The sequence below is a fragment of the Pleurodeles waltl genome, chromosome 11 (genome assembly GCF_031143425.1).
Source record: "Pleurodeles waltl isolate 20211129_DDA chromosome 11, aPleWal1.hap1.20221129, whole genome shotgun sequence".
Classification (NCBI taxonomy): domain Eukaryota; kingdom Metazoa; phylum Chordata; class Amphibia; order Caudata; family Salamandridae; genus Pleurodeles; species Pleurodeles waltl.
This window is the reverse complement of record NC_090450.1, coordinates 352,012,432-352,034,616: the sequence shown is the minus strand read 5'-3', so window position 1 is coordinate 352,034,616 and position 22,185 is coordinate 352,012,432. Positions and strand designations below refer to the sequence as shown.

Here is a 22,185-nt window from a genome sequence, read left to right as displayed (position 1 = left end):
TTGATCAAATCGTCGGCGCAACCATGACCTTTCAGTCATGAATAACCACACCCTTTGATATAATTTTATGAGTTTTATTCCCTATTGGTTACAATCTACTAGTAGAAGCGTCAATCTCAGAAACAAAACACAAGAACATAACCACGATATGGCAGTTATAATAAGATTTCATTAATGCAAGAGTCACGATCATTAGAGCATAACATACCGTCAACATAGATTAGAACACAGAGAATATGATGCAATCTTAGTTCAGCATAGCGCAACGTCCGTTTCGTCTTAAGTGTCAGTCAGGTGATTTCCTAGTCTAACCACTAATTAGCATCAGCATGTTGGACTTCATGCAAAATAATTTGGAACATCAATTTGGAAAACGTCTAACTATTGCCTCTATTAAAAAATACAGCAGTTGGTACCTAGAAAGGAAAAGCAACAGACAAATTGTAATTTACATGGTCATAATTACCCTCCTGTGATAGGTCAGCACACAGGATCAGTCTTCGTCTTGAGGACATCAGTCGAAACACCATCAGTCTAACTTCATCTAATGGACAGGGGACACTTCCCTCATAAGGAGGAGAAGCAGAGAAGGGCAGTCTAAGGGTGAGGATAGTTTATTAAGTCTCAAATCACCAAACAGAGTGACAGAGTTTCTGGATGAAATCGATAGCATTCCCTACCTAGCTCTAACGACCCTTCTGTGACATGAGTTTATATCCCTTTTTCGTAACACCTTCCCCCAAAATTCTATTGGATATTCGCTATACCCCACTATCTTTGACCTATCAAATTATACATTAGGTAATCCCAATTGTCACCCCACGATAATTTATAACACTTTGATTGGTCTTCATAATTGACGTCTTCGTAGGTGGCACATCCGGGGGTTTCATCACCATCTTGGCACGTCTCTCGGGTCATGAGCTTCTTTATCCATGGTCAAATGTCCTTGTACATTCTTTCGTATACTTTTGTTTCAAAATCTGTATAAAACTTATACTAAGGCAGCTAGCATGCGGATGGGAACAGGATGAAGTTGGATACATAAAACGAAGGAAAAGAACAAATGGTGGGTCATGGCCCTTTACGAGTCAGCACACTGGAAAACAGAAAATATGCTTTAATGAGAGCTACACAGCTAAATCCACAGCTCACGCTAACTTAAGGCCTACGGGTTTAATGCAATATTGTAAATGCCAATATGAGCTTGATTAATCATAATGCAAACAATCATTTCTTATAACTGACATTAGTTCATGTGCACAATAGTATTTTCACGTTTTATAATTATAATTCAAATACACATTACGCAACTACTATTTATTGTCTCTCAGTCCCTCCTCTGATGACGTTCGTCATCACACAAACTCTTTCAATTTCTTGCCTTGCGCATAATGCGCATTTCAACATCTTGCCCTTTATGTGAACTTTCCCAAATTTCATTGAATATTTTCTCCCTTTCACTTTCTTCATTTCTTCTTGTTCTTTTAGTCCAGTTTCTCTTTATTTTGTCATTAATTTTGCATGCCCCCCGTAATCCTAATAGACAGATTAAAACAATTAGTAACCCCATTAATATTTTTGCAAGTACCCCATTCCAAATATTAGTAAACCAGCTCCCAGCTCTGGCAATTCCCTTTCCAAATTTCTCCCAAACACCAAGGGCCTGATTACAACTTTGGAGGACGGTGTTAATCCGTCCCAAATGTGACGGATATACCACCTACCGTATTACGAGTCCATTATATCCTATGGAACTCGTAATACGGTAGGTGGTATATCCGTCACATTTGGGACGGATTAACACCGTCCTCCAAAGTTGTAATCAGGCCCCAAGTTCTTTCAAATCCTTCAAATCTGTACAATCTCTAGTAAGGTTAGTAAGCATACTTTTAATCTTTTTACTGTTATCTGGGATGAATGAACAACAATGACGCTCATTGAGCATCTTGCAGACCCCCCCACTCTTTGCTAAAATAATGTCTAAAGCAAGCCGATTTTGAAGAGTCATAGCTCTTTCTTCAGCAAGTTCAGTATCCATCAGGAGTATAGCCCCTGTAAAATTTGTCAACATGTTATCCTCAATAGTAGACAACTTCTGTATCTTCATAGAGTTTAAGATAACCCCTACTGAAGGGATTATAGCTCCAAATATGTCACCAATGACAGCCGCCACTGATTCTCGTTTTTGTCTCGGATGTTGTAATTCAGACGTCTTAGGTATCTGTTTTAAGTCATCAATCTGGTAAATCTTTGGGAATACTATTCCCAAATAACATGTCCCATACCATCCCTTAGGGAGACGGTAATATGCGTTTAGCCCACAGATGTAATAGATCCCAGGGATCGCTGGATCTTGTCCATTCAACATAAAGGTCCATTTACTCTGAAACAAAAACACATGCCTGCACTCACTCGTTCCCACAAACAGATTGTCTTGCTCGGATTTTGGCCTATATATACAAAGCCTACCTACGTGTAATGCATCTATAGCTAATTTCCCTTGTGTTTTGATTGCAGTGTAAGCATAATCATTTGCGTATGTGCGTTTCTCTAATCCCTTTTCTAATTTTTCTTTCAATGCTTTGCGTCTATCATCAGTATGATCTAAAAAGCTCTTCTCAACAGGTGATAATAAGCAAGTCAAATTATTGCGATGTGCATAAGCTGTCCCAAATGTAAGCGTTGGCTCAAAGAATCCTCTAACTATTTTTATATCATGTTCTTTAGCAAATTTATTCAAAAATTCAATCACAGGCACAAAAGAAAACACAACATCTAAGTTTGAATAAAAGTATTGCACATGCTCTTGATTGTAGAACCTTGTTAGCAGTAAGCTGCAACTAATTCGGTAAGTGAGAGGGAGACTATGATATGTAACTCCCTCCTGTACAGACAAAGGAATTTTAGTACACACATAACAATCTTTCGCATCCATAGTTTCCACATACTCATTTAGTAAGCGATAGAAGACATTAGTAGAAAGTTCCCCTTTTGCATTAGTTCCTTCATGCATGTGTCGTGCATCCTGCTCAAATCTTTCCCACAGTGTTAGTGTGGTAGTTTCAGGTTTTGAGGTAGCATTAATAGTCTTTTTCTCTAACCACGGCATTCCCACAATCACACCCACTATCATTATTTCACACACAATACCTACTATAAGGCTCAACCATCCACACACTTTACTTTTCTTGCTGCTACTCCTATTATTAGCCATGTCTGTATACAATCAGACAGCAGAATAACAATCAACCAGAGAGTGATTCAAACTTTTTTATTTTTTTCTTTCCGTGTATTTTACAGTGTTTTTACACTTGCAGCAGGATCCCTCTTGTCAAATCAGGTTATCAGCTTGTCGTAATCGGGTTTCTTAATAGTCAAATTCGGTTCTAGTGTCACTTTAGGTAATTTATAAAGTCTCTTGTTTCTCTTTCAATTTTCAGTTTCAGATTTTAACCAAGATTTCTTCAGATTCGTTCAGGTACCATAGTATTGGCCCGGTACTTCTCGATCAAAGCAGAATGCAAGGAATTCTTGTTGCCATTCAGATGTTGTAGTATATGCCCATTCAGGACCTGTATATCTCCTGTTTGCAATTCTTTTTCTTTTCAACTTTCGTTTACCTTGTTGTTCTCCTTTGCTTAAGTCTTCTACTCGAGATGTATCACTTTCCTCTATTACTGTGTTTCTTGACACACCTCTTATTTTAGAAAGTGGTTTGTTTGGTCTGTCCTTACCCTTATGCATCTGATGCGTCTTTTCAGGACTTTGGACAGCACCCTCCTCTTGTACTATGGTGTTTTCGCTTGATGGACCTGCAATTGGCTCTGGAGATTTCGGCTCACTCTGACCTCTCTCTACTATTTCTCCTTCTTCTTCTTCTTCTGGGTCTGTACCAGGTTCAAGTTCCAGCTCGTATCTGTCTATTTCTGGGAGAACTTCTTCTTGATTTTGTTCTCTTGTCATTTCTACTGAGATAGGCTCTCTGTCACCTCTCTCGAACTCATTGACTACTTGAGGGACGAGGATGTTCTCAGTGAGTTCTCCAGCAGTCTCAGATTTTTCTTGACTGTTCTCTAAACCTGAGACTTCTCCTTCTGAAACAGGCGTGCTGGTAATTCTGAGCTCTTCTTCATCTGGACATGTTACCTTTTTGGTGTGAGTAGCATGTATCCAGTTTGGGATTCCAGCACACTTTACAGTAGTGGTAGTTGTCAAGATCACTTGATAGGGCCCTTTCCAGCGTGGCTCCAGACACGACTTTCTCACATGCTTTTTGACAACCACCCAGTCACCAGCTTGCAGAGAGTGGCCTGGATCCCCAATCGGTGGCAAAGTGTTAGCTTCCACCTGGTGAGAGAAAGAGCGAATCACATCAGCCAAACGTTTGCAGTAATCCAACACCATATCATCTGTAATATTCACTAGAGCATTGACAGGTACTGCTGGTAACCTCATAGGTCTACCCATGAGGATTTCATGGGGGGACAATCCGGTTTTCTTATCTGGGGTGTTTCTCATTGACATCAGCACTAGAGGTAATGCATCTGGCCACTTCATATTGGTAGCTGCACACATTTTTGCCATTCTCGATTTCAAGGTACCGTTCATTTGTTCTACTAGTCCTGACGCTTCAGGGCGATAGCTACAATGCAGCTTCTGTTCGATGTTAAGTGCGGCACACAGAAGTTTGATCACCTCATTGTCGAAGTGTCTGCCCCTATCTGATTCTATAGTGACCGGAAACCCGAATCTTGGTATTAGTTCCCTGAGTAGTAGTTTTGCAACTGTGAGACTGTCATTTCTTCGTGTAGGGTATGCCTCAATCCAGTGACTGAAAACACACACTATCACCAGCACATACTTCAATCCTCCGCAAACAGGCATCTCAATGAAATCCATTTGCATCTTGCTAAATGGACCTCCAGCTCTCCCAATGTAGCTCAAAGTTACCACTGTCCCTTTTCCCGCATTCATCTGCTGACAGAAGATGCACCTGTGACAAATGACTTCGGCAGCATGTCTGAATTTGGGATTGAACCAATCAATTTTAAATGACCTGATCATTGCGTCCCTCCCAAGATGAGCCTGTCCATGATACAGTCGGGCAAATTGTGACAAAAGGCAATTTGGTAAGACTAATTTTCCTTCCTCTGAAACCCATATATCATCAGCTCTCTGGGTACATTGTATTCTTTGCCAAGATTGTTTTTCTTCTTTACTTGCACAACTTTGTAATGTCTTTAAATCATCTAAAGTATCGACTACCCGCAATGCAAGATTCAAACATGTGCCATTTTCAGTCTGCGGCAGTAGTTCCCATTGCTCCTTGAACGATATACAGTTCAGGGCACAAAACTTTGCGACCTGATCTGCATAACCGTTTCCCATGGACACAAAGGGCCTGATTCTAACTTTGGAGGACGGTGTTAAACCGTCCCAAAAGTGGCGGATATACCACCAACCGTATTACGAGTTCCATAGGATATAATGGACTCGTAATACGGTAGGTGGTATATCCGCCACTTTTGGGACGGTTTAACACCGTCCTCCAAAGTTAGAATCAGGCCCAAAGTCTTGTGATCTGGTGTGATCACTGCATTTCACCACGGCAATTACAAGAGGTAACTGAATTGCATGTAACAAATCTTTTATGTGTTCACCATTTTTCACAGGTGAACCAGATGAGGTCATGAAACCTCTCTGGGACCAAAGTTGACCAAAATCATGCACGATTCCAAATCCGTATCTGCTGTCAGTATAGATAGTGACTTTCAAATTTACAGCTGCGTGGCATGCCTTAGTAAGGGCGATCAGTTCTGCCACTTGTGCGGAAAACACTCTTTCGAGCCAGGATGCTTCAACAATGCCGGTTATAGTACATACCGCGTAACCAGCCCTCAGCATTCCCGCAGAATCTCTTAGACAGGACCCATCAACAAACATGATGCAGTCATTTTCTTTCAATTTAGTGTCCTGAATATCTGGACGAGGTGTGGTGCACAATTCAGTCACCTCAAGACAACCATGTTCAAATTCTTCCTCATTTTTAATCTCAGTGTTTTCAACAGGAAGTAAAGTTGCCGGGTTCAATACACTGCACTTCTTGAGTGTGACATTTGGTGACCCCAGTATGATCGTCTCATACCTAGTGAGACGTGCATTTGTCATGTGCTGAGTTTTAGTTCGAGTTAACAGTATTTCAACTGAATGTGGAACCATTACTGTTATAGGATATCCCATGACAATGCCTTCACATTGTGTGAGGCTCTGGCCAACTGCTGCAACTGCGCGCAAGCAACCCGTAAGGCTGCTGCGACAGGGTCCAAGGTAGCTGAAAAATATGCTACAGGGCGATTCGCATCTCCATGGACCTGTGTTAAGACAGACAAAGAACAAGCATCACGTTCATGACAGAACAACAAAAAAGGTTTCTCATAGTCTGGAATTCCTAATGCTGGTGCCCTGCACATACATTCTCTTAGCTCCATAAAGGACTCAAGTTCTTCCTTAGACAAGGTTATAGTATATGGCTCATCCTTAATCTCTTTGCCTGTTAGCTTTATCAATGGTTTTGAAATGATCGAGAAGTTGGGTATCCACTGACGAAAGTAACCCACCATTCCCAAAAACATCCTGACATCTGTTTTTGTTGTTGGAGGGTTCATTTACAAAACAGCTGTTATTCGTTCCTTTGATATTCTTCTGGAACCCTTTCCAATCAAATGCCCTAAGTATTTCACCTCCTTCTGACAGTATTGTAGCTTTCTGGGTGACACCTTATGTCCATTTTTCCCCAGATGATTTAGTAATGCAATGATATCGTATTTACAACTGTCTCTGCTTTTGGATGCAATGAGCAAATCATCAATGTACTGCACAAGAGTTGAATTAAAAGGCAGCACCAGTGGCTCCAAATCCTTCTTCAATATCTGATTGAAGATGGACGGTGACTCAGAGAACCCTTGAGGAATTCTACACCAACTGTACACCTTATCCAGCAATTTGAAACTGAACAAAAATTGTCTGTCCTCATGAAGAGGTATCGAAAAGAAGGCTTGTGATAGGTCCACAACGGTAACACATTCAGCATCACAAGGGACCTGAAACATTATTACTGCTGGGTTGGGTACCACAGGGCAACATTTTATCACAATTTCATTTATTTTCCTCAAATCCTGTACAATTCGGACCTTTCCACAGGGCTTCTTCAAACCCATTATTGGAGAGTTACATGGACTGCTCAAAACTTCCTTCAAAACCCCTTGTCTGAGAAAATCTGCAATTATTTGTGACACCTCGATGAGAACGTCCTGTGTCATGTGGTACTTGAGGGAATACTGCATCTGGCTTTATTTGGACTTTGACTGGTTCTGCCCCCTTTATTAATCCTACTTCTTTTTCAGCCAGATCCCACACTTTCTCTGTTACTGTCCCCTGCAACTCAACAGGCAAGTCAATCAAGGTAAGCATTGGGAACAAGATAATTAAAGGGTAATCTTCATTAGCTGTTCCTGTATCATCTTCTGAGAATTGCCCTTCATCTCCCTCATCGTCACTATTTGTTTGTACTTCAATTACGTCATTGGAACAGGTAATTGAACATTTTGTCTTGCACAGTAAGTCTCTCCCCAGTAGGGATACCGGACTTAAGTCACAAACTACAAACCTGTGCAGTCCCTGAAAGTTACCAATCTCCACCTGCACTGGATCCGTAACCGGATTTGTCAGATACTGGTTTGCCACTCCGACTACTCTTATGGTACGTCCTGAAAGAGGCAATCTCGGGACCTCTGCACTTCTAACTGTGGAACGTGTAGCTCCTGTATCCACCAGAAACAAGACCCTGTAGCCCATCACCTTCCCTTCTACATATGGACCCCTTTGATCCACTTCTAGGGACGCTGCAAGTCTACACTCTTCACTGTCTGAACTATCATCTGACCATTCCCCATTCATGCTGTTTTCACCTCGTAATGGGAACTGTTGTACTGTATTATTTTGACTCATCACTTGACCTGTGACCTGCTGAGGAACCATCACCTGTTGTTGTCCCATCGAAGCCATTGGTAATTGCATTTGCTGTCTAGGCACCATGGGAATCTGCTGTTGTACTGGTTGCAATTGTACTGACTGAAAACGTGGCATTTGCATTTGTTGCATGGGCTGTACCCCTTGTACTAAATTGTTCTGAGAATTCGGGTTTTGGTGTCTCATTTTTGGACCCCGTGAATTTTGTAACGTACCAACATTAACGCCCTGCTGAACAGTACCATCCTGCACCATGTTCGGGCACTCCCGTTTCCAATGCCCCACGCCCCCGCACGCGTGACATGGTGACATCTTTTTCATCCCTTGAACATCATTTTGAATCACAACAGTATTCATGTCTGAACCACGATTCACAAACCCTCGACCTCGACCCCTCGGTTGGGTCTGAAACACGCCGTTCATTTGCGGTTGCTGCTGTATCATCTGTTGAACTCCATTTCCTTGTATTCCTGCCTGTGCAGCCCTTATCTGCATCACCATCACCTTTTCTTTCAACTTTTTCTGTTTCAACTCAATCTCATCACTACAGTACTTTGCATACTGCAACACTTCATCAATCGGTTTAGCTTGCCAACAAATCAAATGATTCTTAGTCATCTGGCTAACCTCTGGTCGTAACCCTTCAACAAATCTAAACACGAGATGGTTCATATCCTTTGGTTCAATAGTCTCAGTACCACTGTAATGTTTGAATGCCTTTAACAATCTTTCGTAATGGGCATGTATTGATTCCTTAACCTCTTGAGAGGTCCGGTCGATTTTCTGCCAATCAGTCACTTTCGGCGACACCTTTTGTTTCAAAAACTCATCACCTCTTCAGAAGGTGCATCGGTCACCTTATCCCTCGCTGGTTCCTTTGTCGGCCAATCGACTCCTCTCTTACACTCAAGCCACAAATCAGGCAGAACAATGATCTCAAACAAGGTATTCAAGTCTTCCCAGAGACATTTCGCAAGTTTCACAAACCTATCTGTCTGCTGATACCACTCGATCGGTTTCTCTCTCAATCTGGGATAATCGTTAGTAAAGGATAGAATGTCTCCTCTGGTCCATGGCACATGAACTAAGACACCACCAGCTGTTTCTCTCATAGGTAATATTTTTACTGATTCCAAAACAGGTGAAGCCTTAGCTTGATTAGACCCTGGACTGTCTCCTTTTCCCTTATCTCTTTTCTTTGCCCATCTGCCTTCCCATTTCTCCAGAGCAACCCAAATTTGTGTGCTTTGTAATAATTCTCTCAAATGTGCCTTCATTCCTGCAGACCTCATGTGTTCAAAATCTTTTGAATCAAAATCTAATCTGTAACTTTTCAAATGTTTAGTGTTTCCGATATCAATGTTATATTTATCCGCCAGGTTTGCTAATCTCTGATGCACCTTGCCCACTTCTTTGGTAATCTTGGGGCATAGGTATCTCAATTCTGCCTCCGTGTATGACTCCAGTCTGTTTACTCCCATTGTACCTTCCACTAACTCAGCAGCTTCTGCCCCTAGTCTTACAAAGTTCAGGTATTCGTCTTGTTTTTCTTTTTCTGGTTCGATTGTAACCGCTGCAGTCTTTTGTGAAGTATAAGTCCTTTCTAACCATTCATTTAACTGCTGGACTGTGAAACCCTGCAATGAAATGTTCCCTGCATGCATCATTGGTGAATGCAAGGTGTTTATACTCATTGTCTGTGGAGTTAAAACTCCTAACCCTGCTTGACGCATTGCTTCAATGGGTGCTCCCACTGGACTAAGGTCCATTAAAGACCTCGGTGGCTCAACTGCTTGTTCTCCTGGGGCCAAAATCTGTGGAGTTCCCATCGACCCTCCTCTTATCGCATCTTGAGTCATTACTCCCTGGTCACATACGCCAGGTTTACTTTGTGCATACAATGGCACTGGTGGACCGACAGTAATTGGTAATGATATGGCAGCAGGTGTCTGACCCGTACCCAAACTGCATGGAACAGCGGCTCCATAAGCTGCTATAATGTACAAGGGACTGGTACTAATGGTGGACCAGTTACTGAATTGTACCCGGGCATTAGTTGTGGTTGCGGCTGGGACACTAATTTCGGTGTTGATTCAATCTGTATTAGCTTTGGCTTTGTGTATATTGGGTCTGGTGGTACTATCAAATTTGTAGTCGTTTCAAGCACTGGGACGTCTGGGTACATTCTCTGTATCTGCGGTGGAGGCTGCAACTGTATCGGTATGTCTGGAGCAGTGGGTACACTGACACCATTCTGTAACGAAGTCATATCACTAGTCTGTGCCGTATCAGCAGCTCCCTTTTCTTGCGTCTGGTTCCCAGGATCCATGCTAGTGCTTGGGACACTGTCGCTCACCGCATAAGGTGGCGGACGATCATGTAATAATCTGTCCATAAATTCCTCATCATCTGAATCATCCTCCTCTTCCCAAGATCTTTTATTTTCTTTAGATTTGCCTGAGTCCTTGTCTGTTTTACATGAATCTCGCTTTCCCTGTGTTTCTTCCCCTTGTGCTATTGCTGGAAACAGTTTTATTCCATCAACTCTTCCCCTTCTCCACATTTTACTCTCATCATCTCATCTAGCTTCCGCATAAGATTTCTCTGCCTTTCGCAATCTTTTCTGAAATTTCTCTTGCTTTTGTTTAAGAGCCATCAGATCCCAAACCGCTAACGCCTCATATTGTGCTGGCCTCGGAGGTGGTGTCTGTTCACTTAACATCCACCTCAATTGCGAAAGGATCCTCGTATTGAATGTTCCATATTCTGGAAACGCTAAACATCCCTCTTTCTCTGTTAGTTTGCGCCACTGTTTCATCCATAAACAAGGGGCGACACCCTTTTCTTCCATAACTATATAAGCTGGGGTACCTTCGGGTGGTGTAGGCTCCCCATGAGTCGCTATGATATAGGTATCTCCCTTCAAAGCGCTCTTAAATGCTTTAACAAAATTCATTTTGCGATTTTCTTTTGTTCTATATTTAATCAGAATTGACATAGTTCCCAGGACACACTTCACCCGCCTTTCTCAACCTATTGCCTCTCACGGACGGCATCCAATCCGTGCACGACCCCTCTCGACAACTGACCTATCTCAGCGCAGCACCACTGACGTCACACTCACACACTGCAGCTGACAAAGTCTTACGGCTCGCCCGCTCCTCACTGAACCCATACAAACCCATACAACTAATGCAATTATTGCGAGCACCTTAAATGACAACACAAATCAGCCGGTTTACTACAGGAAGGGTAACACATTCGCTTCAGAACTTTACAGAGATTTCACTTGAAGCCTCGGCCGCTACTCTCTCCTTATCAGTTCCCGCATACGCAAGCAGAATTCGACCCGCAAATTCTACTCTCGACTTGTCAATGACTCCTTCTATTGCACTTTAGAATTTGTCAAATCTCCATCGAAGGTTTCACACATACATTATGATTCAAACTTGACTTATCAACCACGCCCTATTGACCTATTAAACCGCACAGATTACAACATAACCCCAAGTGTCTCCCACACTTGTCTACATACTCCGGAGTCTTAGACCTCAACAGGTCCGTACACAACAACCAACCACGTGGATAATTTTGAGCATTAAGCGCCACACTCACATGAAGTATGCCAACTTCCCTACTCTCATACTGCAAAGTACGCCCACTCCTACTAAACACTTAATTTGGCCTACAAAGGCATAAGCTAAGCAAGCACAAAAAAAACCTAAACCACATACATTATGGTGCAGAGAACATTCCCAACTCACTTAGGCAGGCTCCGACATCCCGGGAAAGTCATGGTGAACTTAGAAACCCATCATACCTCCAATTTGCATTATCACAGAAAAACAAGTTAAACAATGAATCTCCATCCTAGGGCCCCCAAGGGCCAAACCGTTGCTCTGCTACCAGAACTGGTAAAGCGTCCCTTTATGCCAATTTTATACACATCAGGACTCGTTTTAGGCCAATGAATCTTTTGACCCAGTGGTGAGACACCGTAGGACAAGATAACTGATCAATATGTCGAGTAGAATGTCAATAATATCACCAATATTTATCACCACAATATACTTTACTTTGGATAAAGACATTGATCAAATCGTCGGCGCAACCATGACCTTTCATTCATGAATAACTACACCCTTTGATAGAATTTTATGAGTTTTATTCCCTATTGGTTACAATCTACTAGTAGAAGCGTCAATCTCAGAAACAAAACACAAGAACATAACCACGATATGGCAATTATAATAAGATTTCATTAATGCAAGAATCACGATCATTAGAGCATAACATACCGTCAACATAGATTAGAACACAGAGAATATGATGCAATCTTAGTTCAGCATAGCACAACGTCTGTTTCGTCTTAAGTGTCAGTCAGGTGATTTCCTAGTCTAACCACTAATTAGCATCAGCATGTTGGACTTCATGCAAAATAATTTGGAACATCAATTTGGAAAACGTCTAACTATTGCCTCTATTAAAAAATATAGCAGTTGGTACCTAGAAAGGAAAAGCAACAGACAAATTGTAATTTACATTGTCATAATTACCCTCCAGTTATAGGTCAGCACACAGGATCAGACTTCGTCTTCAGGACATCAGTCGAAACACCATCAGTCTAACTTCATCTAACGGACAGGGGACACTTCCCTCATAAGGAGGAGAAGCAGAGAAGGGCAGTCTAAGGGTGAGGATAGTTTATTAAGTCTCAAATCACCAAACAGAGTTTCTGGATGAAATCGATAGCATTCCCTACCTAGTTCTAACGACCCTTCTGTGACATGAGTTTATATCCCTTTTTCGTAACACCTTCCCCCAAAATTCTATTGGATATTCGCTATACCCCACTATCTTTGACCTATCAAATTATACATTAGGTAATCCCAATTGTCACCCCACGATAAGTTATAACACTTTGATTGGTCTTCATAATTGACGTCTTTGTAGGTGGCACATCCGGGGGATTTCATCACCATCTTGGCACGTCTCTCGGGTCGTGAGCTTCTTTATCCATGGTCAAATGTCCTTGTACATTCTTTCGTATACTTTTGTTTCAAAATCTGTATAAAACTTATACTAAGGCAGCTAGCATGCGGATGGGAACAGGATGAAGTTGGATACATAAAACGAAGGAAAAGAACAAATGGTGGGTCATGGCCCTTTACGAGTCAGCACACTGGAAAACAGAAAATATGCTTTAATATGAGAGCTACACAGGTAAATCCACAGCTCACGTTAACTTAAGGCCTATGGGTTTAATGTAATATTGTAAACGCCAATATGAACTTGATTAATCATAATGCAAACAATAATTTCTTATAACTGACATTAGTTCATGTGCACAATAGTAATTTCACGTTTTATAATTATAATTCAAATACACATTAAGCAACTACTATTTATTGTCGTTTTCTATGCAGCATTGTTAGGCATTTATATAAGCATTACTTCTAATAATTAACATATTCAAACTATGCTCTCTCATTTCTAAAACTTCTGTCACAAGTCATTGCTATAAAACATGCTTCCTCCTTAGCTTATGGATCAGAAGCACTAATGGGGAGAGAAGATGGAGTAATTGAAAGCGCTATTATTGGCACCTTCCGGCGGGTGTTTTGGCTGTGCATATGTCACTAGCACAAATAAGGTTAGAATTTTGGCTATAAAGGCAGGGCTTGGCAGGTCTGGGCATGTTGCCACACAATGAAAAAAGCGCAGGAAGGTTAATTAAATAACGTTCTGTGGAAAGCAGTATATAATCCAGGCAATATTCCAGCAAATGAGTACATGAAACTGGCCATACAAAAGCTGAAGATAGAGTCATTATGGGCGCTGAATCTTAGCCATGAAGTTTTTAATAAAGCTGTGAATTCAGCAGTTAAAAAGCTTTCTATGCTGACAGAAAAGGCCCTGCTGGCGGAAAGATAACATGCATCGATTACAGTCCGATCCTACAGCTTCCTGAAGCCTCAAGTCTATCTAGGAAAACGTTTTGTGCTCACTCAATGTGAAGCTGAAGCTACTGAGCTACCAACGGCAGTTTAAACACTTTATGTAACTCCCCTGCCTGGCTAAGACCAGCCACTGCGACTGCATATTGCCTGTGGAAATATGTTAAGGAGGACATAACAGACATCGTATGCATATGTCCAGTGCTGGTGGAAGAGAGAAAATGGCTACTGAAGTTCCATTTCATAAGAAAAGGCATACATACGTGTTGGCAGGCAATACAAACTTGCCTCCGAGGAAAGGACCTAGTGCTTAGCTGTAAATTCTTGAAGTTTATGTCTCTATCAGAAAATAAATTGACAATGCAACACCCTCTGTGACAGTAAAATACATTTAGCAGTTTGTTAAAAACAGACAACTTGTTTTTACAGTTCAGGATCAAGCACTTTGTTCATCTACTAAGCACTTTGAAACTGTGAACCTCTCACAAATCCCAAGCATTTGGACATGCTCAGATCCTGTTTACAAAACAATTCATCTGCTGTCTATTATTATGTATGCATGGAACAAAGGTATTATTACTCTGCTTCATGGCGCCTTCTGCCGCAAAAACTCTGTTTTGCACTTTCTTAATTTTTAATTTTGACGCTTTTATTGCACTTGATGCAGTATTTTAAGGTCAGATGCGTTTGCCTTCTACCCAATTTTAAACTGAGGGTGTATCTATTAAGACTTGAGGTATTAACAGATTTTAATGACCTACGAGTGCTACGGTGGTTTTGGCTGATGGGATTGTTGAAACAGTATTTTAAAGATTGATGCATTGGTTTTAGCTGATGGATTGTCAAATTTGATTTTAATAGCAAAAGTTGTAATTAACTGAGAAATAAACGTATTCATTCTTACATTCATGACTTATTTTGCCTTTCTCCATTTGCTTGCCGTTTCCCCTCTTTCCCTGTGTTCCCTTGCATCTTTCATCCTTCTCTCTTCCCTTTTCTTCCCTTGCTTCCCTTCTCATGCTTTTCTGGGTGAGGGTCTATATTTTAAAGTTTTCTTCTTGGAAATTTTTAAAAGCTTTATTTTGGTAATGCTGAAAATTGTCGAGGTTGGGTATTTGGTTGTTACTCATTTCTAAACTGTGTGATTAAACCTTTTTCTGCCTGTTAGCAATGTATGTTTTTCCCAGAGATTCTGAGTTGTTACTTCAAGCTGTTGTGGTGAATTCAATAAAAATTATTTGAAAGTAATAATTAACTCTTGAACACTTTGTGTTAACTGTCCATGTAGTAGCTGTGTATTTAAAAAATAATTTTCAATCCATTTTATTTACTTACAAGAAATTTTGTAGGTTATTACGACCCTGGCGGACGGCGGTAATTTGGGGAAAGGGACTGGCAACAGGCTGGCAGTACCTTTTCCCAAATTATGACATTGGGGGTTTGGCTCAAGCCAAACCGGCAATGTACCACTCCGTCCACCAGGGTGGTAAAGGCCGCTCGGTTGGAGACTTCGGTTTGCAGCCAGGCAGCCATCACAATCCCACCATCTGGATTATGACCCCGCCTACTTCCATGGTTTTCGTGGCTTCTGTACCGCCACAAAAACCATGGCGGTAGGCACTATAGGTGCCAGGGAGTTCCTTCCCTGGCACTGATAGGGGTCTCACCCACTCCCCTCCCTCTCCTGACCCCCCACACATTTACACACCCATACACACACGCATACCCACATCCACCCACACATGCACACATACATACCCCACACGCCACAACACACACTAACATACATTGTCGCACACATGCATTGACCACACACACGTACACTCCCATTCAGTCATTCACGCACATATTCCACACGACTCACACCCGCATGCACCCATACAAACACAGATACACACACCCCCAACACACAACACCCCCACACACACACATAAAACACCCGCCACCCCCCTCTCCTGTTGGAGAACCCGACTTACCTACTTGCAGGGGGTCCTCCGGCAGGAGACAAGATGCAGCGCTGCTGCCAGCAGCAACATCCGCCAGCAAAACACCGCCAGGCCATATCATGGACCATGATACAGTAGGCCGTGTTTAGTTGGCGTGGCGCTGTTGGCAGCAGCGCCACCTTACCGCTGTCCGCCACTTGACCGTCGATGGAATTCCGCCAGCCTTCTGGTGGAATTCCGTCTACGGTCATAATGCTGGTGGGCGGCTGATAGCCACGGCATTGGTATGTTGGCGGCCGTTGCCGGGCGGTAGGCGGCAGTTACTGCCAATGTCACAATGAGGGCCTATGACTTTTAGGGTGTGCAATATTACTTTATAAAACACATACCACATCTCCTGCTTCTCTCTCTATCCTCCTTTCAACTCCTCGTACCCTATACGCCAACTCCTTCCTTCCTCTTTCTCCATGCCCTAATCTAACTGCCACCATCACTCATATCACTTTGCTTTACTCTTTGCACTTACACTGTGTATAATATCTGACTGCCACATAGCTCACTATGAACAGCTGAGGAGTCCTCAGTCTCCGAGAACATGTTATCCCAATATGGCTTGCAGAAAGGAAGTGTATACTAGGCCTCCAAAGCTTTCCAAACCTTTTATGACTGCTTAACAGAAAGCCATTTTTAACTGTGCTTACCAAGTGCAACAGTCTTTGTGTTCAGATTGTCAGTAGCAGAACCTGCTCAGTTCTCCATAAAGCCATGATAGCTTGTGTTGCAGGTTAAAGCATATTTCTGACTATCCCCCCCGCCCCTGAAACTCTCCCTCATTGGATTCTCTAGCAGTATAGTTTTGGGGTTGTGAAAATAGCCTCCTACAAGTTATACTCTTTCAAACACTTATTGCCAAAATGTGTTTATTTTTGCCAGGACCAGAGAATATAGGTAAAGAAATAATTTCCCCTGTACCATCTCCAACAAGTCTAAGGCCAAAGTGTATCAATTGTGTCTAACATTATTGGTTTTTAATGTCACCTACGCAGAATCATATACCTTGAATAAGGCAAACCTAATTTTGAGGTCTCCAAAGGATTGTAGCCAGTTGATCCCCCATTTGCTGTTGTGATTCTTTCTCCTGGTATAATGGAAATGTTTCCCCATTTCTTCTCACTGGTGTTTAAAGCTTTCTAGATTTCTTTTAAAGGATGTAAGTGTTAATTTGGCTCTATTCTTGAAGTATTTGGTTATAACTCAGTTGTGAATTTGGACCCAGTTTGAGAAATTGGAAGCCCTCCTTTACGTGCTGGAATGACACGTTTGAGTCCTTATTAAACATCTCTCCTATTTTAACAGATCCCCCACATCACTTTCCACTTCAAAACGTTCCCTTTTACAAGCCCCTCAGAAAAGTCATGATTCCCAAAGAATTGTATACATGGAGAGGGGAACCTGGAGAGTGTCCTTTTTGTGCCAATTACATCCCACAATTGTAATGTTTTTCACATTATCTGGGAGATTTACAATTTGTTGCGTCCATGATCTTTTCTGTGGGATGGTATCTCCCACAATGGTCATTCAGCTAAAATGTGAGGAACAAAACATGTTGCATATTCTGTGATTGTCTGTATCGACTCTAGCATGAAACACAGTGGTGCTGCTTGATGATAATTATCTCAGATGATTCTCTCTCCACTGGTTTCAGACCCACTTGTCTGATGGTCACTCTTAATTCCTTCCCTATCAGGTTTATTAATAACTTTATCAAGTCTAGTTACTTCATATTTTCTCAAGTATGAAAGCTACATTTGGAAGATGTGTAGAATTTTGAAAAGTATGGAGACCTTGACAACGGCAATTCTTTATCGCCCACGTGATAGCTATATTTGACCACTTGTGAAGGTCAGACTGTATGTCCACAGCAGATCTTTATAGTTCATTTGCAAGATTTTTTTAAACCTGGGGCCTTACAATAGCTCTCGGTATGAAATATGAATAGCCTTTTCCTCTCTTCTACCGGAAGGTTGTGCATCTTTAAACCTAGGACAGTCTGTCTGGAGGAATGGTCAGATTTCAAGCCTCTTATTTCCTGATAAATTAATTTCGAAGCCTGGCACTTTCCGATAGTTTTATAAATTCAACGAGCAAATGAGCGGCTGATGTTTCAGGTGTTTACTTTTCCTTCACACCACGCGCACGCCGTTTTCATTTCTCCCTGCCTCTCGGGACCGGGAGAGGTCAGAAATGTTTAGCTTTATGGGATCCACACAGAAGACGCGCTCAGAATTAAACTCGCCGACGTGACAGGAATATTCAGTACACGCCGGACTCGTTATAACGGGAGCCGACACAAGCCGCATTGCGGCAACTTGAAACAGCAACCGCTTGTTGATTTCTTAAGGACAGTGGACAGGATGGGTTTCTCCACTCTCCTCCTACAATTAAGAACTATGATTGCCCTTCTCCAGTCCTGATGAGGCCATAAATAAGTTGGCCGAAACGCGTTGACTTCCTTGTATTGCAAGTGGATTGGGCTTGCTAAATAATGGACCATATTGTAAAAATTTGAGATGCACGATATCACGCTTGTGGGAAAGAAATACACAACACAGTGATAGTTGAGTGCACGAAAAGCCCAGTGCCTTAGCAAATAGCAGTGGATCACATGCGGAGTGACATAATAGTGACCACTTTTCAAATACGTAGTGCACCACCTCAAGATGGTTTCTTTTTTCTATATTGTTAAAAATGTTATATGTAATTTATTGTCTGTGTATTGTGAGTAATACTTTGTTTATATTTATTTATGTGATGTGTATTAAGTCTTATATTAGATCACCATAGATCCTTTTTGCTATATTAAATTCTTTTTGGAAATAAATATGAAAAATAAATAAACTCAGAAGTAACAGAATTAAGGACTGTTCTTACAACTTAGTACTAAATTCGTCCCTACCTGCAATTTTTTGCCTTTTTGTTGTATTTACCCTGGGCAGGTTAGGGTTATAGGGTTTCCCCTAGTTTTGTGTTGATTCAGGCTTAGGATTAGTGGCAGAACGTTATTAATTTGATTTTGATTTTTGCTACCTTAATGTCTTTATTTTATCATTGTTCCTAATGCTGTGAGCGAGGAGTTTCATATACAGCACAAATAGTGTGGTTACGTTAGAAACCCATGTCTTGTTTCTCTGGCTCTGTTCCCCGTTGTCAAAAGGTTTCCTGTAACTGTATCTTCTCCTGACTCATTATGGTAGTAGAGAAGACCAGCCTAATACATCTAGAGCCAAACCCACACTTGGCAAAAGTGTGTGACAAAAAGTCTCAGTTAGTCCTATTGAATGCCTTTTTGGCATCTATGGAGACAAACGCTGACTCTCTCATATGTCTCACCATATTCAGTAAACTACTTTAAAAATATATATATTTTATTTATTTTACAAACAACGATTAAAACATCTGCAGTGGTGTTGCACATAATTTGATAAGATCTTTATGGTGTATTACATTTTGAAACCACTTTAAAAAAGTAGGTAAGTTACTTCTATCTGATTAAGCAGTTAGTTATACAATAAGATATGACGAAAGAATAACAAAGTGTTGATGAGTAAATGAAGACCTTAAACATACCAAAAAGCCCTAGCAATGATATTGCGATAAAAGAAAACATAGACAGGTAGGTAGCAGGATTATGGTGTTTCTTTCTAGTGGTGCTTAACGAGATGCCAATATTTCTCCCAAAACTTTCCAGTTTTGTGTTTTGGCTGACAGAATTTGACTTAAGAGGCAATTCAACTTAATGCGTAAAGTTTTTTAGGTAGTAGGACAAGTGGCATATTGCATTTGAATTTTGAGCTGGCAAATGCTTGCTACATACATTGTTGAAGTTCTTGAATAACTAGAGTATAGGTTTGCAGCTAATACTACAGTTGTCACAGGATATGTCTCAATTTGAGAGAGGTCTGGTGTCATCTCTGGTCTCTCCCTCAGAGTATACAATAGGTAATCACATTGGCTAGCTATCTGTTTCCTCCTAAGCAGTGCTACTCTCTGCCTCTCCCCATCTTAAATGAGATCTGTACCAAAACACCACAGATGGGGACCTGGGGCCTTCCAATTTTCATGGCCCTCCTAGGGAGAAGAAGGGATACATCTGTAAATGTGGCTACCACCCTGCATTTTTTTAACACCTGAATAGCCCCAGGAATCACCTCCCTATGGTGAAAATGGCATCATGTCTTATTTTGGGTGACACAATTTTAATGACCTCGCTCCTTTTCTCCTGTAATCATGGGCAAGCCCAGTCAAGTGAATCATAGTTTTGTTATTGTTTGGCTTTTGACACAACCTGTGTACTCCAGATGTATCACTTTGGGCAGTACTTCCTCCAATTTGTTTTCTAGAATCTTAACTAATAACTTAATATCTACATTAGGTGGAGGTGTTATTTTATATGGCCCCCAATTGAGTCCTTGTTGAGCTTACCTAATAGTAAAATTGTGGTCTGAGGTTGTGTTACTTACCCCATGATTCACAGTTGGTGGACACCGCTGTGAAAACGTTGAAAGGTTCTGCCTCCATGCTTTTGTAAAAGTCTCATTTGACCGCATCAAGTCCTGGAGCTTTTGCAGGCTAAGTGTTTTGAACTGGTAAAAGTATCTCTTCTTAATGAGTGCGTTAAACATATCCTGATCAACTCTTACCAGTGGCTAATGTCACTTCCCACATTTTCTTCAACCTAGATGAGGCCGCTGTACAGCACCAGTGAACCAGTGCCTTCACTGTGTCCCATATTGCATCATTGGCTACCACTTCAGTGCCACTAATTGTAAAAAAAACATTTTATGAGTTGCTTTAGCTTGTTCACCAAAATAGAAACCTTCCATTCAGCAGACTTCCTTTCAATTTCTGGCGCACTGCTTAGTTCCACCCTCCAGTCTTTTCTTATTCAGATTACAGATCAATGTACTATGTACTGTGCCATGATAAAGTCATAGGACCTTGTACTACTTCATCTTTCTGTGATCACAGAGAGTATGATCAAGACTCACATAGGTTTATGAGCCACCAATAAGTGGAAGAGGTGATTCGGAGTACTGCCTCACCTCAGTGTTTTCTTCTTTGTTATTCGTTCTCTAAACATATTGTATGAGACCCCTCCTTTCTTCCTTCTTCTCCCTCTTCCAAATGTTCCAGTTGAGTATTTCCTTGAGAACTAGTCTTTGTACCTTGGCAGTAGCCTCACAGTGAGAGCCAGAGCTGGCATATTTTTGTACCTTCAGGCCTAAGACTGTGTATGTCTTCTCCAGCAACTTCACTGCATGTTGCTGTCATCACATGTGAAACCAGTCAGTATAGTCCCCCTACGGATATACAGTGTTTTGTGACCTCCCAGGAACTCAATTATCAGTTTGAATGCCTTACGTTTTTGCAGTCTATCTGCCAAGAGGTCCTGGCAGAAAATGTGCTGCCCCTCAAACGTCACATCTAAATATTATTTGATTGTGCTCTACACATTTTTTTTTTATCCTCTAACTAATACAGTCTTGTAATAAAGTCTAGAAAAAAGTTATCTGGGGCCCCTTTGTGGATACTCCATCTGCTGTATCAGTTGAGATCTTCTTCTGGTCTGGCACCTTCAATTTAGCCAATGTGAGCCGGTGGATATATTCCTTTACATTCTCGTCTTTAACACCTCACAGTATTTCCCTAATGTGCACATTATTACTTCTGGACCTAAAACTCCTTACGTATTTAATGCAGGTCCTCTTGATGTCTTCTTTGGCTGCCCCATTTCTTCTTTCATATTTTGGAACAGGTCCTTCATAAATTTCTTGATTGCTGCTTCTTGACTCTGTGGTTCTTCCACTACATCTGACTGCTCAGCTCCTTTTGACGTTTTGCTGGGTGGCCTAAGGTCTTCGGTTTTCAATGAGCTCTGTGCAAACATATTTTTTATGGAGGGAGTCTTTATTTTCTCTCCATTCATCCATACCAGAAGTGTATCAAAATGATGGTGCTAAAACAGCCAAGCCAGTTGACCTATAACTGTTATGCCCCTACATTGTCACTCTTCAGTGGTTTGCAGTCTAGAAAACTGTAATTGTGTGTGCAGTGAGTATGATCAGCTTATTATCTCTGCCTTCTGCTGGTTGCAGTGAAATTGCTGGCTGGTTGGCTACCCCATTCTTGGGACTGACTGCAGCTCCAGTATCCTTTCAGCACTAGATGACCGCTTCTGCCCGTGCAGGATT

General features: G+C 41.5%; 1 protein-coding gene and 1 long non-coding RNA gene across 2 annotated transcripts in view; one reads left to right on the top strand and one right to left on the bottom strand.

Moving 5' to 3' along the window:
• SNED1 (sushi, nidogen and EGF like domains 1) overlaps positions 1–22,185 on the top strand; it is a 2,603,997-nt gene that overhangs the window by 1,512,173 nt on the left and 1,069,639 nt on the right. The window lies entirely within an intron of this gene.
• The window catches only part of LOC138265710 (uncharacterized), a 185,218-nt gene continuing 167,153 nt past the window's right edge, over positions 4,121–22,185 (bottom strand). Inside the window, exon 3 of the long non-coding RNA XR_011199408.1 lies at positions 4,121–4,350. This is a non-coding gene — a long non-coding RNA (uncharacterized lncRNA). The remainder of the gene's footprint in view (positions 4,351–22,185) is intronic.